We start from the raw sequence: 17,940 nt of genomic DNA, 5'->3' as shown, positions 1-17,940 counted from the left end.
CCCTTTTCTGGGAACGTATCTTAGAAGAGTTTCTCAGGGATTGTCTTCCAGAGCTGGAATTTTTATAGTCCCTTCTCCTCTTGCTATCTCTCTAAGAGGTGACAAGTTTCTAGCCATCTGGCTCCAGTCCTCCACTTGTATATCATGTGCAAGTTATACAGATTCAATATAAGATTTAATATATTCAGGTTACATCAAAAAGGATTACTTATACCAACTCCTCCCCCCCCTTCTTCTTCCATTGAAGAATGGCAGATACATGGATCTTATGGAAGAAATTAAATTTATGTAGGATGAATTGATAATATTTTATTTTAAGTCAGAGATCAAAATTCAAACTTTGTTGTTATAGAACATTTCTGATCATTATATAACTGGTTCTCAACCTGGGTGCACAGATCCCTGGGGCCTTGATGTCATCACAGAGAGTCTGTAAAGGTTTGAACACTTGTCATGATTTAAAGCTTGAGTTAAATTTGGTGGTCTGTGGCCATGGTCCTTGGCTACAAAAGGTATTTAAAGAGAGTCCATGGGTGAAGAAAAGATTGAGAACCGCTGTCCTACACAAATAAATGTAACTAGCTTGGGCAAGATGAGAGCACTTACATAAAACAAATTGCACCGGATATCCTAGCAAATTGGTTAGATCTTATTTACTCTGCATTTAACAAAGAATTTCTTATAAGTACAGTAGCATATCAGACTCTTTCTTAAATTAGAATACAGATAGGAACAATCAATATTAGCCAGACATTGCAGTAGCTTTCAATCCCTGCTTTAGAATGAAAATTAAAAAATAATATACCACTTTAATGAATAAAATATAAAATTCAGATGAAAATCTATTAAAAATACATATTAATACCATTAAATCTGTTATACAACCATATTAGCCATGCAAAATTTTCCTTTGTGTTATCTTCACCTATTTCATAAACATAGTTTTCTGGGTCACCATCAGTGATGGGATTCAAATTTTTTTACTACCAGTTCTGTGGGTGTGGCTTGGTGGGCATGGCAGAGGAGGGATACTGTAATATCTCCAGTCAGAGGTGGTATTTGCCAGTTATCTGAACTACTCAAAATTTCCACTACCGGTTTTTCAGAACTGGTCAGAACCTGCTGAATATCACCTCTGGTCACCATGGTACATATATAATTGAAATGTATTTGAATATAAGTAGCTTGGGTTGGTAGTTAGGCTGTAGGTCTGTTTTTTTTTTTTAAACAAATTTTATTAATTTTACAGACAAACAAAACATCATTAAACATTAAAGACATTGAACCTCTTTCCATTATAAATTTTACAAGGCAAATAAAACATTGTTTTATACAATACAATTCTAATATATCCCATTTCCACTTAAATATTTTTTTAGCAAATTTCTCATTATTTATTTATTTTTATTTTTATTTATTTATTTGATTTGCCAATTGTTTACAAGATAATAAGTATAAGTGTATACATAGTTGTGAATACATGAAATGGGTACATATAAGAAAAATAAAAGAAGAATAAGAGAAACAATAGGACAGGGACGGTAGGCACGTTGGTGCGCTTATGCACGCCCCCTACAGACCTCTTAGGAAAGGGGTGAGGTCAATAGTAGACAGTCTAAGGTTAAAGTTTTTGGGGTTTGGGGAAGAAACTACTCTTATTCAATTACATTTCTTCTATATTTATCCATTTTATACTCATCATATTCATATTTCCCTCTGCCTTGTTTACAAATATTCCTCTCGCTTTCTCCCAAGGTTTTATTAAATCTCAATCAGACATACACACACAAAACACAAAAACATAAAACTTCTTTTTAAAAAGTAGCTTGGCCCCGGATTACCTCTCTTTGTATGGACTTCAATTAAATTCATGTTCAGCTTATATGCCATTACCTATCTTATTACCCTTCTATATCTTTATTATAACTTCTCCCCGCTTTCCACTCTTCTTAATTCTATTTTATTTATTTCATCTTAATTTAAATCATTATATTTGTATCTTTTGTCCATTCTTTTCAATTATCCATTTATCTCATTCATATTTTAAAAAAAAAATATTTCTCCTGAAATCACTAATCGAAGTATGATGCCTTTCCATCGCTCCCCTACATTAACATCTAATTCCCTATCTAATTCTGCTTAGTACATTCTACTTACTAAAATAGTAAATCCATAAAGTAATTAAATATATAATTAAACATTAAATCTCATAGCATTCCAATTATCTATTTCAAAAACAAATACCATAATAATAAGTTCATACGAACATCCACACAATAGTCAATTAAACTCTATGCTTAAACTAAATGTTTTAGACATTCCTTTTAATATTTTATTAAATCTTAAAATCTATCATTATTAAACCTTTAATATTTTAATCTTTACTTAAGCCTTATACAATTCTAATTTTCTAATTCTCATACAAATACTACAATACTATCATGTACCTTGCAGAAACATTTTGAAACAAAGTTATGCATTACCCATTATCCATAAAAAAAGATTTCTTCTCCACACCTTATTTCATACCTTTTTGGCCTTTTCCCCCCTTCTTCCTTCCTATCTTATCCCATCTGGTCTTTTTACCCCCCCTTCACTCCCCCCCTTTGTTGCATTTCTCTTTTCTTTTGCTTTCTAACAATATATTGATTTTGCATCTTATTTTCCTCTTTCTTGGATGTTTTTTAAGTCTTATGTCCTTTTAAACTCATTAAAAATGGCTTCTTCTTCTTCTTCTTCTTCTTCTTCTTCTTCTTCTTCTTCTTCTTCTTCTTCTTCTTCTTCTGTATCCTCCATTTTATTTATTTTATTTATTTATTTGATTTGTCAATTGTTTACAAGATAATAAGTACAAGTGTATACATAGCTGTGAATATATGAAATGGGTACATATAAGAAAAATAAAAGAATAAGAGAAACAATAGGACAGGGACGGTAGGCACGTTGGTGCGCTTATGCACGCCCCCTACAGACCTCTTAGGAAAGGGGTGAGGTCAATAGTAGACAGTCTAAGGTTAAAGTTTTTGGGGTAGCAAACGCCATTTCTAAAAAGCAAAAAAGTTTCTCTCACACCGTCTTAAACCATTATAAACCTTTTCTTCTTCTTTTTTCTCTTCTTCTTCTTTTTAAAACAACCAAGATAATTCAAGTATCTTTCAAAAAATCCGAATTTTCAGGATATTACTTGTATTACTTGTATCTTACTTGTATCTCAGCCAAGAAACTTTCGCTTCAGCACTTTCTCTTCCTCCAGCACGATCTTGTCCAGCTGTCAGCTTCTTTGTGGCGGCCATTACAGACTGCCGCTCCACCGCCTTGAGAAAGAGGGTTAAGCCGGGTGGGGAAGGGGTCTGCGAAGGGGTCCCTCCTATTTTGGGCTGCCTCTTCATGGCAGCCCTAGCCTCCAGATCGATGGATCGGAGGCATCAAAGCGGCTAGCGCGGCAGGGATCGCGCAAGATTGCAAATCCCTGCCGCTCGCGAAGCCGACAAACCGGAAGAGCCAGGCTGTAGGTCTGTTGTCACCATTCAAGGAGACATAGTGTGCTTTGAATTGTGCTCATCTGTTAGAGCCTGTCAATTATTTAGCCAATAATTGTTGAACAACCACACTTTGCTAAGGCATGCTATGTTAATCAAAATCAAGCAAACTATATAATCGTTTAGTACAAAGTGTGGCTCTAATCACAAAAGATGGAAAAAAAGAAATGTTATTTAGATTGTTTGTTGCAATTTAATTTTCATTTGGTAAACAAAATAAGGAAATGAAAAAGATAGAATGTTATGGAAATCTAGTATGGATTTCTTTATAACTAAGCAAGTAGAGATAAGTCACATCTATTTAATACTTCAGGTTTTTTCCCCCTTTTAGCTACTATTAAAGGAATTTGTTTTGTTTGGATCAATCTCATGTTTTTTACCTGTACAGTTAAATAAAGTAAATTTGGGAAATACTAGGATAATAAAAGGATGTGTTCCAGAGCAGCAGTCGCCAACCGGGGGGGTCTCAGCCCACTGGTTGGCCATGAGAAAATTTTGGTGGGCCGCAGAGAAATCTCACCCTTAGGACACCCCCACAAAGCAATTAATCCAGGCTGTGCAGAAACACAAGGCTGCGCCGCCCCACATGGCCCGTGGGAACCCTCCCTGCCCACTCACTCCTTATCTGGTAAACTTGCCTGCTAAATTACTATTTTTCCTTTTTCTGACCATCATCTGTTCTGCTGTGCCGGGAGATTTAGATTAGCTAGGAAGCAGGAAATGGTTGGATTTTGTGCTTTCTAGCTAAGCACAGCCAAACCTCCCTTAGGACTGAAGGTTTGTTTGCAAGCAAATTCAGTGCAGACTCATGGCAAGCAAATTTGAGAGAGTGAGCTAGCCGATGGCAGATAGATAGATCACTGAATGATTCTGTCAGCAACTCAATCTGCCTGCTTTGCCTGATTTTGAGTAAAAGTTGCTCTTTTTTATAAAAAAATACAATATTTACATGCATGGTGTGTTGTGAGTTAATTTTTTGAGTTTGCTTGCTAGCAAATTTTATGAGTTTGTTTGCAAGCAAATTTTATGTGACAGACTGAGCTAGCCAATGGCAGATAGATAGAGGAACTCAATCTGCCTGCTTTGCCTGATTTGGGGTAAAAGTTGCTCTTTTTTATAAAAAAATCAATATTTATATAAACATTTATAATATTTACATACAAGCCATGCCCAGCCAGTCACATGACCGCCAAGCCACACCCACAAATTAGGCCACACACATAGAACTGGTTACTGGTCCCTGGGATCTAAAATTATGAGTTTGGTGGTCCCTGAGGTCCAAAAGGTTGGAGACCCCTGTTCTAGAGCATATATCTTTGAGGAGGTTTTGTTACTAACATAATACATTTTACATGTTTTAGTAGTAACTATTCAAGGAAAACACAATTTTCAGGTTGTTAAGTTTTATAGATTTTTTTACATAAAATGTACTTCAAGTTGGAACAGACTGTTAAAGTCAGCAACTAAATGTGAACAAGGTTTATAATCTAAAAAAGAATAACCAGGACAAATATTATCAGTCTCAGTTAAGATACTTTCAAGTTCATTCAATATAAACTAAATAAAATAAAGGCTAGAATAACTAGATCTTGACAAACTTGAAGAATGGGCCCTATATAACAAAATAAATTTTAATGGGGACAAAAGCAACGTTTTACATTTAGGCAGCAAAAATAAAAGATAAAAGTACAAATAAGGCAAGACCTGGCTAAAAAACAGTAACTGTGAAAGGGAGCTTGGAGTACTAGTCAGTGGTGGGATTCAAATAATTTAACAACCGGTTCTCTGCCCTAATGATCAGCTGGGTGGTCATGTGACTGGGTGGGTGTGGCCAACTCAACATCACTCTCATCAAGGAGAGCCTCATCTCGCCCAGCCTCTCCTTGCCACGCCCAGCCATGCCTCACCATTCCCCCCCCCACTCACTCCTTGACATGCCCGGCCGCTCATCTCCCTTGAGCAAGTAGTTTTCAAATAAAAAGAATGCTCGCCTTGTGCAAATAAATAACAAACATATTAACTTCAGGTATGATGCATCTTACAAAGTATTACTTATCATTCTAGTCTCCTTTCCTCCTAACAGGTGTATCTCAGATTGTAATTTGCTAGAACCTCTCTTGTCTTTTGCATCATTCTATGGGATATTATTCTGAAATGTTTGCAGCTTTACAAGTTTGTTTCCTCCAACCCTGTTTTTCCTGTTTTCCTCCAACCCTGTTTTTTCCTCCAACCCCTAATTCTTACAAGTTATTTTGACATTCCTTCCTTTTTTAAAAACAAAGTAGTGGTTAAGGTGCTGGCCTAGAAACCAAGAGACTCTGAGTTCTAGTCCCATTTTAGGCTTGAAAAAATGGCTGAGTGATCAGTCACTCTCTCCCAGCCCAAGCCACTCCTTAGATTGTGGTTCTGGGGAAACTACGAGGAGGAAGGAATATTAGATAAGTTCTCCACCTTGAGTTCCTTATAAAGTAATAAAGACAGGATAAACATCTAACAAAATAAATAAATCATTTGTGAGAATGATGTCCTTCTAAAGGAAAAAGGGGTTCCACTTAATCAATTTTTCCAAACATCTCCCTAATTCACAATAAATAACACAATAAAATAACACTGTTCCAATATTTGAGGGGCTCCTACAAAAATGAGGGGGGGTTCCATCTATTTTCCAAAGCACCAAAAGGCATGACAAGAAACAATGAATGGAAACTAACCAAAGAGAGAAGCAACCTAGGACTAAAGAGAAATTTCCTAAGGGTGAGATCGATCAACCAATAGAATAGCTTGCCTTCAGAAATTGTGAGTGCTCCATCACTAGAGGCTTTCAAAAAGTGAGGGAAGTACACCCCAAAAGGACAGTGCTAGGAACCACTAAAACAATGCAGAAAACTTAAAACAGCCATTCACCCTTTTTTTAAAAAAGTCAAAAACCCAAAGCAAAACCACCAACTGAGAGGGAAACTAAGAGGAGCCACTCAAGCTAATTGAAAGCCTGGGCATGCTGCCAAAAACCATTAACCCTTCCAACTTGATTATTCTATGATCTCTATGTTCTAAATTGGGTGATTCATAGCAGAAGCAATACAGCTGGCTGGACCATTCAATACAGCTGGCATTACATTCACAGCCTGTATGATCAAGCTTCATCATTGTCCCCTCTTGTACCTTTTTCCACGAGGAAGAAACAAGAAGTAGCTAATACTGCAGCAGCTATAAAAGGTCTTGGAGAACTCCAGGGAGTATATGCTGATCACAGAAATGTTACTTAATATCCTTTATAATGAAAATGTTTGTAATCTTGTCCTTCTTCCTGAAGGGAAGTGGCTAATTCCATCCCTAGATGAGTGATTGATGGGTTTCCTGGGTGTTTCCCTGCCTTAATCCTTTCATTGTCTGTTGTTTATTAACTTTATTCAAGGTGTGTGTCAGCTGCATTCCAGCTGCAACTAAGTAGGCTGTTGTGGTTCTTGATTGTCTGCCTGGAGCTATTAACTGAAGAGAGAAAGAAAAGGGAAGAAACCCTCTTGCACTTTATTTTCTGCCAGTTCTCCAAACTGCACAAGCAATTAGCTACCGGTTTGGGTGAACCTGTAAAAACTGGCTGAATACCACCACTGGTCCTAATGCATGATCATACTACAACCAATTTTGCTCACCATACTACAAAAAAGGATGTTGAGACTTTGGAAAAAGTTAAGAGAAGAGCAACTAAGATGATAAAAGGTCTGGAGACTAAAACATATGAAGAACACATCTACAGGATTTGGGTTTGGCTAGTCTAAAGAAAAGAAGAATTAGGGGTGACATGATAGCAGTATTCCAGTATTTGAGGGGCTGCCACAAAGAAGAGAGGGTCAAATTGTTCTACAAAGCACCAGAGGGCAGGACAAGGAACAATGGTTGGACACTAACCAAAGAGAGAAGCAACCTGAAATTAAGGAGAAACTTCCTAACAGGACAATTAACCAACGGAACAGCTTGCCTTCAGAAATCATGGACATTGGGGGGGCGGGGGCGAAGCCAGCTGTCTAGGAGAGAAGACATGCGAGCAGATTTCTCTGTGAAGCACGATCTTTCAAACTTTGTTTTGTGGGACCTTTCGGGGGTCAAAGGAGGCTTGTAGGGTTTCCAAAGGTGTAGCGGTGCCGAAGAACCTACATGGGCGGCGGTTCACATGGGGAAGTGGAGAGAACCTGGTTCGAGCAGATGAAGGAAGGACGATCGGCAGACCGTCCATAGAAGAAGACAGCTGGTCATACTATTGGTGAAACAGCAGAACGAAGGTGCATATAAAAAGGACAGCTTTAACAACTTTAAAGTGAGTAAAACAAAAAGGGGTGCCAAAAGTGAATGATAGAGAGAAAACCCAGCATGAAAAGTCAGCCCTAATTAACAACGGAAGGACCAGCAAATTTAATGGTGGGCAAAGAGATCAGAAGAAGATAGGGAAGCCATAAAAAAACCTGGCGAATAGAAGAGAGAAGATCGATGCACATGGCAGTAAAAGAAAAAACTATTAGCTTGGCACCTGGATTTAATGTAAGAAAAAAAAAAATTTGGACTATACTTGGAGAAGGGTGATTTTTGAAAGTGCCAAGTATGGATTCGTGAGAGATCTGTAGGATTACAAAATAAAAATGGAAAGGTTTGGAATGATTTGAGTAACTTTGAACTAATGGACTGGATTTAAAAAACTAAGAGAGAATTGATAACTTTGATTAAATATTGTGGTGAAATTGGACTCTTTTTGGATTTTGGCTCTATATTTCCTTTTGATCTGTTCTGAACTTCTTCAGAAAAAGAAATCTGGAATTAATTAAAATGGAGGGTACAAAGAAAATGAGTCTGCAATTTTGAAGTTGACAAAGAGATATTGTAGCGCTTCATGAGAGACACCTGCTGGTTACTGAACTGAAGTGAAACTGTAATAAGAAAAAGAATACTTGGTTATTTTTCTCTCTATACTAAAGCTTTTGTTTTTTGGTATGTTCTGCTGATTCTTAAATTGCTGCATATATAGGTAAATGTAAGATTCTGCTGATCTCTGCATATATTGGGTAGCATAGATTGATATAATTATACAAATATATAAATATAAATTATATATTATATACCTGATAGCTAGGTTGATTATTTAAAGTATAATTTTTTTATTATTACATATTTTGATATATTGGTATATTATGCTATAGATTAATTAGATATATATTTATTATCTTTAAGGTTTGACTAAGTGGGATTATACTAAGCAATATATTGGTTAAAATTAATTACTACATACTGATTGGTATTATTGTGGATATATTTTAACATACTACTGAATATTGGATATTAGATTGGATTTATTTTTAGATTGGCTTCAATATTAATATAAAGATTTGGACAAGTCATAGAGTTATAGAACTGACATAAGGGGAAAAGGTATTAATCAAATTATTAATTAAATACTGCAGAGTGACGTGTTAATGTTAGAGTTAGAAATTATAAAATTGGAGGAAACTGGAGGGATTTGAAAGAGAAGAAAAAAACTGGAAGAGGTGGTAGAAAAAGAATATTATAGCAAAGATATTTAGTATGACAAGTAATACAAATATACCTAAACTGGGAGCTGGAAAAAAAATACCCACCCAAAAATTGACAACGACTTCAATGGCCAGTCCCTCCACACAGAGAGCTATAGATGAAATGTTACCAAGGGAGAGATTGAACTCGATAAAAGATCTAAAAAGACTAATGCTGAATATGCAGGAAATGCTATCTAAAAACCATGAAGACCTGAAAACAGAGATAGGCTCAGTAAGATCTGAATGAAAAGAAAAAATCCAAATTATAGATGAAAAATTTGAGTGCTAGCAACAAGAGATGCAGAAAAACCAGGAAAAAATAGTGGAAAAGGGATCTAGAATGGATAAGGAGGAGAAAAAAGTGGAAGACCTGACTGATAAGCTGATACAAGCAAATAAGGAACTGGAATCCATGGTAATTCTACTGGAAGCAGAAAAAGCAGCTCATTATCTGAGATTCCAAAATATTAAGGAGGAAAAAGAAGATTTGCTGGATATAATGGGTCAGATAATTGCGAAAATATTGAAAACTGAAAAAGAAGAAATTGTGATGGAAATAGACGAGATGTATAGAGTGCAGATGAACCAGGCAAGAAGGCACAATCTTCCTAGAGAAGTTCATGTCCAACTGATTAAGAAGTTGATGCGCAATGAAATATTACATAGAACGAGAGATGATCCTTTAGAACATAATGGAAAACAAATAACTATCCTCAAACAGGTGCCAAGAAGAGTTAGGGACTTGAAGAGACCTTATCACTTTCTGACAACGAATCTAATAAAATATAACATTAGTTTTAGATAGTTGATGCTGAAGGGAATTATGATCAATTGGGATCGACTAGACACAATTAATAAAGTGGAAGATTTCTATGATCAACAATTTGCTAATCAAGGAGAGACACCAGTGGAAGTAGAAGGAAGGAAAGACTTGGCTGAGGAAAGAGGAGCAGAGGTAGAAAATAAGGAAGAAAATTTACCAGACAACAAGGAGAGGAGATATGGAAGAAGAAAGGCAGAAATATATGAAAAACAATATGCAGAATCCAGGGAAATGAGAGCAACAAGAAATACGATGCAAAGAAATTGAAAAAAAGAGAAATGTGAGGTAATTTTGATGAACATTAATGGCCTAAAATCCCCAGCGAAAAGGAAGAAAATATTTCATAATTTACAAAAATTGAATGCAGATATAATAGCTATACAAGAGCTGCATAAAAAAGAGAAGCAAAAATACTTGCTAGATAACAGAAAATTAGGAAACACTTTTATGTCATTAGATAAACAAAAGAAAAGAGGGGTAGTGTTATACATAAAGGACAGGATTTCATCTAAAGAAATTTTTAAAGATAAAGATGATAGGATATTGATGGTAGAGATAGAGTTAGAAAATAAAAAGATTCTTTTGATAGAAATTTATGCTCCGAATGGCCCACAAGAACATTTCTTTCAAAAATTATATAATAATATTAAGGAAATGCATTATGAAGAGATTTGCATCAGGTGATTTTAATGCAATTATAGACAAAACAAAGGACTATAAAGGTGAAAATAAGAAAATAAGAAGTAAGGTATTACCGAAAATTTTTCATGATTTGGCAAAAGAGGCTAAGATTTATGACGCATGAGAGAACATGATCCAAATAAGAAACAATTCACATTTTACTCAAACAGACATCAGTCCTGGTTGAGACTGGATATGGTATGGATGCCTAAGTAGCTTATCTCAGAAATAATTGAAATTGAAATTGAACCGAGCTTGTGGGCAGATCATAGTTATATCAGGTTTAGCTGGAAAGGCTGACCCAAGATTCCAAGATGGACCTTACAAAGAACAATCTTAAAGGAGGAGGAATTTAAAATTAAATTAAATTAAAATTAAATTAAATTTTCTTCTTTGAGGAAAATAAAGGAGACACATACCTACAAAACACCTGGGACACAGCTAAAGCAGTTATGAGAGGAGTGGTGATAAATTATATGGCGAATAAAAACAAGAAAAAGAAGGTACAACAAAAAGCATCAGAAATGGAATATAGAAACTTGGAGATGAAACTACAAGAAGAACCAAAACTGAAAGAGATAAAAATAAGAATGGACTTAATAAAACATTAAATAGATTTTCTGGAAAAAGAAGATTTAGCCCAAAAACTGAAATGAATAAAACAAAATGTATTTGGGAACGCCAATAAACCAGGAAGATGGCTAGCCTGGAAATTGAAAAAACAAGCAGAAAAAAGATGGATCACTAAGCTACAAAATGAACTATGTTATCAAGAAGAAATGAAAAGGAATATAGCCCAGAAATTTTATGAGGACTTATATAAAGAAGAAGAATACATAAAAGAAGAAAAAGTGATGTGAAAAGTGAAAAATGTTTCAAGAAAGCAAATCTTCCGAGAATATCGGAAAAAGAAAAAAGCTTATTGAATAGAAGTATAAACCTTGAAGAAGTGACCTGGGCAATAAATAAACAAAAAAAATAATAAGGTGGCTGGTCCAGATGCACTACCTGCTGAATTATAAAAAACCCAACAAGAAATATTAGGCGACAGATTACTTAAATTATTTAACGAAGTCCTGGATAAGGCAAAGATTCTGAAATCATGGAAGGAAGCAACGATTACGATTATTCCAAAAGAAAAAAACAATCAAAGATAGGAAATTATAGGCCAATATCCCTATTAAATGTGGACTATAAAATTTTTGTAACTATAATAGCCAAAAGATTCAAGAAAATACTAAATAAATTTATACACACAGACCAAAATGGCTTCCTTCCACATAGACATCATAGAATATTATGAAGATCATAGTGGAGAACAGGTAGCATTATTATTCCTGGATGCTAAAAAGGCCTTTGACAATGTAAAATGGAGTTTCATTCTGCAACAAATTAAGTATATGGATTTTGGGCAAAAATTCCTAAATGTAGTATCAGCAATATATAATAAGCAACAAGTTGGATATTGATAAATGACCATACAACAAATAAATTTGAGATACAAACAGGAACGAGGCAGGGATGTCCATTATCACCATTATTATTTATTTTGACTTTAGAGGCACTAACAAGAATAATTAGGAAAGAACCGGAAATAAAAGGACTAAAAATAAAGAAAGAAGAATATAAATTACAAGCCTTCGCTGATGATTTGGTTTTTATTTTAGAAGATCCGCAAAATTCTGGACCAAAATTGATAGAGCAATTAGAGGAATTTGGCGAAGTAGTGGGGCTAAAAATTAATAATGGAAAAACCAAAATACTTATCAAAAATATGACAAATGTACAAAAAGAAAATTTAACAATGATAATGGACATCCAGACGACAAATAAAATTAAATATTTGGGAATCATAATTTTGGCAAAATGTATAACCCTCAAAGAGGACAATTATACCCCACTAATTAAAAAAATAACTGAAGATCTTAGGAAATGGAGCAACTTAAGACTTTCCCTTATGGGGAGAATAGCGTCTATAAAAATGTTTTTATTCCAAAATGCTCTGGTAAAATTTGAGAAAAACTTCTTTGATCAATTGGATAAGCTAGTATCAAAATTCATATGACAGGAAAAAAAGCCCAGAATTAGACTGAAATTGTTGCAGGACACTACTGAAAGAGGTGGATTCGGCCTACTGGATTGGGAAATATATTACAGAGTGGCCATTCTGATCTGGGTTAAAGATTGGATAAGTGTTAAAAACAAAAGAATATTAACATTAGGATATAATTTACAGGCAGGGTGGCATGCCTTTTTGTGGCAGGATAAAACCTAATTCATGGTTATTTTCAAAGGCATAAAATTAAGCAGACCTTACTAAACACATGGAATAAAACTAAATGCCAATTCTACGTTGAAATATCAACTTGGCTATCTACATTAGAGGTGTTAATGTACCCACATTTATTGTGATGAGTACAGGTCATTACATATGAAGACATATTAGATGAGAAGGGTGAATTAAAAACAAGACAGGAGCTGAAGGATTTGGGATTTGAGATAGAATGGTGGGCCTATTTACAATTACAGTCGAGGTATAGTAAAGATATGAAAGAATGGGGTATTAGTAGACAGAAAACAGAATTAGATAAAATATTATTAGGAACGGATGAGAAATTGATTAAAATTTTTTACAAAGTATTATTGGTGTTAGGAATCTGTCCACCAATTAGTTGGGTTGGCAATGTATAAACCAACAATGTATGTTTGTAGCTTTAAGATAAAATCACTGTATTGATTTATATTATATTCTGATTGGTTGATTATATTGCAAATTACCATAAGAGGGAGCTAGAGATCATAGCTTGCTCTCTCTGACATTCTGTTGCTATCTAAGGTTCTCTGTTGTATTTATGCTACGCTTATACTTTGATATCTTTGTTTACTGTAAATGACAAAGGCAACTGGTAAGAAGTCTTTATAATTGGATATTCTTTGGACTGTTAAATGTATATGACCTGGACCATTTATTTGACTGTGCTATTTCTTAAAGTAAACTTTAACTCAACTTAGTGCATCTGTGTGTGGCTGAATAATTATTCATAACTACTCTCATAAACATTTCCATGGTCATATCCTTGTTACTCAAGGGTTATTCTGTACATATCATAACATTGGTTATGGGCCCAGAGAGATATTGAGAATCAGTATGAATATACAGTTTCATATTCAGACAGCTGATTGCGGTGTATTGTTAAACTACAAATGGCACAAGAACAGTCAACCAGTATATCACAGATAACCCGGTTGGATGGAACAAACTATGTTTCCTGGTCTGTGAAGTGCAGCCTACTTCTGCGTAAAGATGGATTATGGACTGTAGTTAATAGTCCACCGGATGTAACAGCTTGGGACCCATTGAATGATGAAGATAAAAAGAAAATAGCTGACTTTAACCGGGATAATGAAAAGGCTCTTAGTATAATTGGACTGACACTGGGTGATCAGCAGCTAGTCCATATTAATGGTGAAGAATCTGCTGCTAGATGTTGGGACATTTTGAAGAGGATTTATGTTTGAGATAGTGTGGGTGCACACATACACCTTACACGTAAACTGTTTAGAGCCCGTCTTATAAAAGGTGGCGATATGTTAGCTCATTTGGAGTTTATGAAAAGAACTTTACAAGAGTTACAAGAAAAGGAGCTGAAATTCTCGGAGTTGCATCAAGTTTATATCTGTCAGATCCGTGTATCTGTCACTTCTTCAGTGGAAGAAGAAAAGGGAGGGAGACTGATATCGAATTTGTATAACCCACACATGATACAATGGAGGGAGAAAAGCCAGATGGCCAGAACTATCATCTCTGAGAGGCACAGCCAGGAGATGAGAAGATCATAAAAATTCCACAATGAGATGTGTCCTGGGAATCTCTTGAATAGTTCGTTCTAAAAAGGGGGTGGGGGGAAATTAGGTATGCCCTGGAAAATTGTGAAAAATATCGTTCCTTACAAAAGGGGTGGGGAGGAATTAACATACTGGCTTTTGTTTCACAAAATACACATCGAGATAAGGGGAGGGATTCTAAACTCCCTTATGTATCCCTGTATGCCTGAGAGACCTCAGACGCTGTTTTGAACTCCTACAGGAATTGTGTCATCTCAATAAAGGATTCCTTTTTGATACGTTTTGATACGTTTTCAGAAGTTCATTCTAGTTGAGTGAATGGGAAAAGTTCTGTAGCCTGACATAAAGCAGCATCTGCAATAGAGGTCAGCCCGGAGAGGAATTTAAAAAACAACAACCCTTCACTCTACCGAGGGGACCCTGCAAGAAAAGAAAATGTCTGAGTACAGCAAGGACCAAGGGGAAGCCGAATGCTGGGGAGAAATGTCGACAGTTACCCAGCCAGACACTGACTTGGTGCACCCCGTCGAAGACAACGAGGCTGCCTACGAAACCTCCACCAAGCCTCGGTGGTCTATAGGCGTAGGAAAAAGAGTCAGCTGGGATGGAAGAACCAGAGGATTACCCCTCTGGGTTAATCGTAAACCTGGGTGGAAATTGGAGCTGGAGGCCCTATCGAATCTGGAAGAATGGGACGAGGAGCCATCGGCCAAATGAGGCGGTACATAAATCACCTTGTGAGGGAAGCCCTGGAGAACCTCGAGGTGAGGGATGTACCAGGGTGACAACGCAGGAGAGCGAGGGAGCCAGAAAATGAGAGAACCCGAGCCGCCACCCCGGATCCAGTAGACATACAACTGCAGAGGAAGATCCCACCCTTGGGGGTAAAATTTGATGGAGACCCCCAGAAACTGGGATTTTTCCTAGTGCAAGTGCTCACCTACATGCAAGAATATGGGCGGGATTCATCAATTTTTGTCCTCTCCATATTCATCCATTGATGAATGAATTAGAACAATTTGGAGCAGTAGCAGGACTCAAAATTAATAGGAAGAAAACTAAATTAATGACTAAAAATTTAACAGAAAAACAGAAAATAGAGTTAGAAGAAGTCATGGAAATACAAGTGACAAAGAAAGCTAAATACTTAGGAATATGGTTGACAGCACATTGTAAGACAGTCAAGGAAAATAATTATAATAAATTGATGCAACAGGTAAAGAAGGATTTAGAAACATGGGGTAAGCTGCAACTTTCATTATTAGGCAGGATCGCTGCCATTAAAATGAATATTCTTCCAAAATTTCTATATCTATATCAGACGATCCCAATTAAAGTATACAAATTTTTTTTTGAAGAACTCAACAAAATAACTGTTAAATTTATTTGGCAAGGGAAAAAACCTAGAATAAATTTAAAGGCAATGCAGGATATGAAGAGCAGGGGAGGACTGGCACTTCCAAATTGGGAGTTGTATTATATTGCTGCCTCTTTAGTATGATTGAAGGAGTGGGTGAATTTAACTAACAAGAGAATATTATTTTTAGAAGGCCATGATTTGCAGAGGTGGTGGCATGCTTTTTTATGGGATGTAGGGAAAACTAGCCAGAAATATTTCCACAGACACCTAATCAGAGACTCATTATTAACTAATTGGAAGAAAATACGGAAAAAACACTATTTAAAAGTACCAATCTGGATTTCAACAATGGAGGCGATGATCCACCCAAATAATCTGGATATCACTAAAATGATTAAATATAAGGACTTATTGGATACACAAGGAAATTTGAAATCGCGGCAAGAACTTCAAGAGCGAGGACAAAAAAATGATCAGTGGGCAAACCTTCAAATTCAAAGTAGATACAAACAGGACAAGAAAGAATTCGGAATCAACAATAAACTCCAGCAATTAGATAAAATTTTATTAGGATCAGGCAAAAAAAATATAACAAAATTTTATAATTATTTATTAGAAGTTGAATTAGAAGAAGAAATTGTAAAAGGGAACATGATTGCCTGGAGTAGGAATGTAGGACGTAGTATCACCTTAACAGAATGGGAAAAGGTCTGGGGTAGAAACAATAAGATTACAAAGTCGGTAGCATATAAAGAAAATGCCTATAAAATGTTTTATAGATGGCACCTTCCTCCTTCGAGATTAGCGAAGATGCATCCCAATATGAGTCCAAATTGCTGGAAATGCAAAAAAAAGAGGGAACTTTTTTCCATATGTGGTGGTCTTGTAGAGAAGCTCAAAAATATTGGCAGAAAATTAGAATTTGGCTGGAAGAAATGACAAGAGAGCAGATCGAATACAAACCAGAATCCTTTTTGTTAGGGATCTTTGACAAACAAATATCAAAAAAAGTGAAATACATAATAATACACATTTTGACAGTGGCCAGATTAGCTTTTGCCCAATGTTGGAAGCAGCCTCAGGTTCCATCAGAGGAAATGATCATTCAAAAAATTTCAAGTTGTGCAGAAATGGACAAATCAACTTTGGCACTAAAAAATAAAGACACCTCAATATACTACAATAGCTGGAACTGCTGGTACAAATGGATAGACCAAAGATAGATTTTACACTATAAGGCAAAAGAGGATAGGATAAACCCATAGTAGTGATATACAGATATATGTAAGGATTAGGTGTGTGTATATGACATAAATTAAGGGTTAAAAAAAGAGATCTTACAAACTGTTGAAGATGAGAATGTTTTTAATTGCTTTCTATTTTTTCTTTCTATTTTCTTCTCCTTTTTTTCTTTTCTTTTCTTTCATTTGTGTATGTGTTGTTGGTTTGTTTTAATTGTAAAATTAATAAAATTTATTTATTAAAAAAAAAAAGAATATGGGCGGGATTTCCCAACCCAGGGGTCCTGAGTACAAATCGTCACCCTGGCCCTTGAAGGGGCAGCAGCCAGATGGATGGTGACACTCCACAACATCAACGCCCCAGAATTAAGGAACCTCGATCGCTTCATGACAGCCTTACAACACCGCTTCAAGGACCCCCTCACCAATAAAAAAGCCCGCAACCATATTAGAGTCGTAAAACAAGGCCATCGCCCGGTAGCAGAATACACCAAGGAATTTCGTGACCTGGCCGGCCGGGTAGACTGGCCAGATAATATCCTAGTCTGGTTCAAAGATGGACTAAATGATGACCTATACACTGCCTGCCTGGCCCATGCGACCCAAAACCTGTTGCACGAATGGTACATGATGGCAGAGGAGGCAGAGATAGACATGACTTGAAACTGGTACCGCAGTAGCAAGTCTTGGAAAAGATCCCCACCCCTGGGGAAATGGGAAGTCTTCAAACCGCAATCCACCATGACTCCAAGAACGTCTGGTTGCTTTAAGTGTGGAAAGGAGGGACACCGCGCAGCAGAATGCTGTTCGAATACCCCTGCCAGAAAGCTAGACCACCCAGCAGGGGGGAAACCCAGAACATCTAGCCCTCGAGGAAAGTAGACTGGCC

The 17,940-nt window shown here is 36.2% G+C and overlaps 1 protein-coding gene across 7 annotated transcripts in view; it reads right to left on the bottom strand.

The window, feature by feature from the left end:
* DMD (dystrophin) overlaps positions 1–17,940 on the bottom strand; it is a 1,185,061-nt gene that overhangs the window by 478,650 nt on the left and 688,471 nt on the right. The gene's annotated exons all lie outside the window — the stretch shown is intronic.

This window comes from Notechis scutatus, chromosome 5 (genome assembly GCF_049901735.1).
Source record: "Notechis scutatus isolate UNSWTSFEM ecotype Mainland chromosome 5, rNotScu1.2, whole genome shotgun sequence".
Taxonomy (NCBI): domain Eukaryota; kingdom Metazoa; phylum Chordata; class Lepidosauria; order Squamata; family Elapidae; genus Notechis; species Notechis scutatus.
Note: the sequence above shows the minus strand (reverse complement) of the source record. Positions and strands in the feature narration are given on the sequence as shown.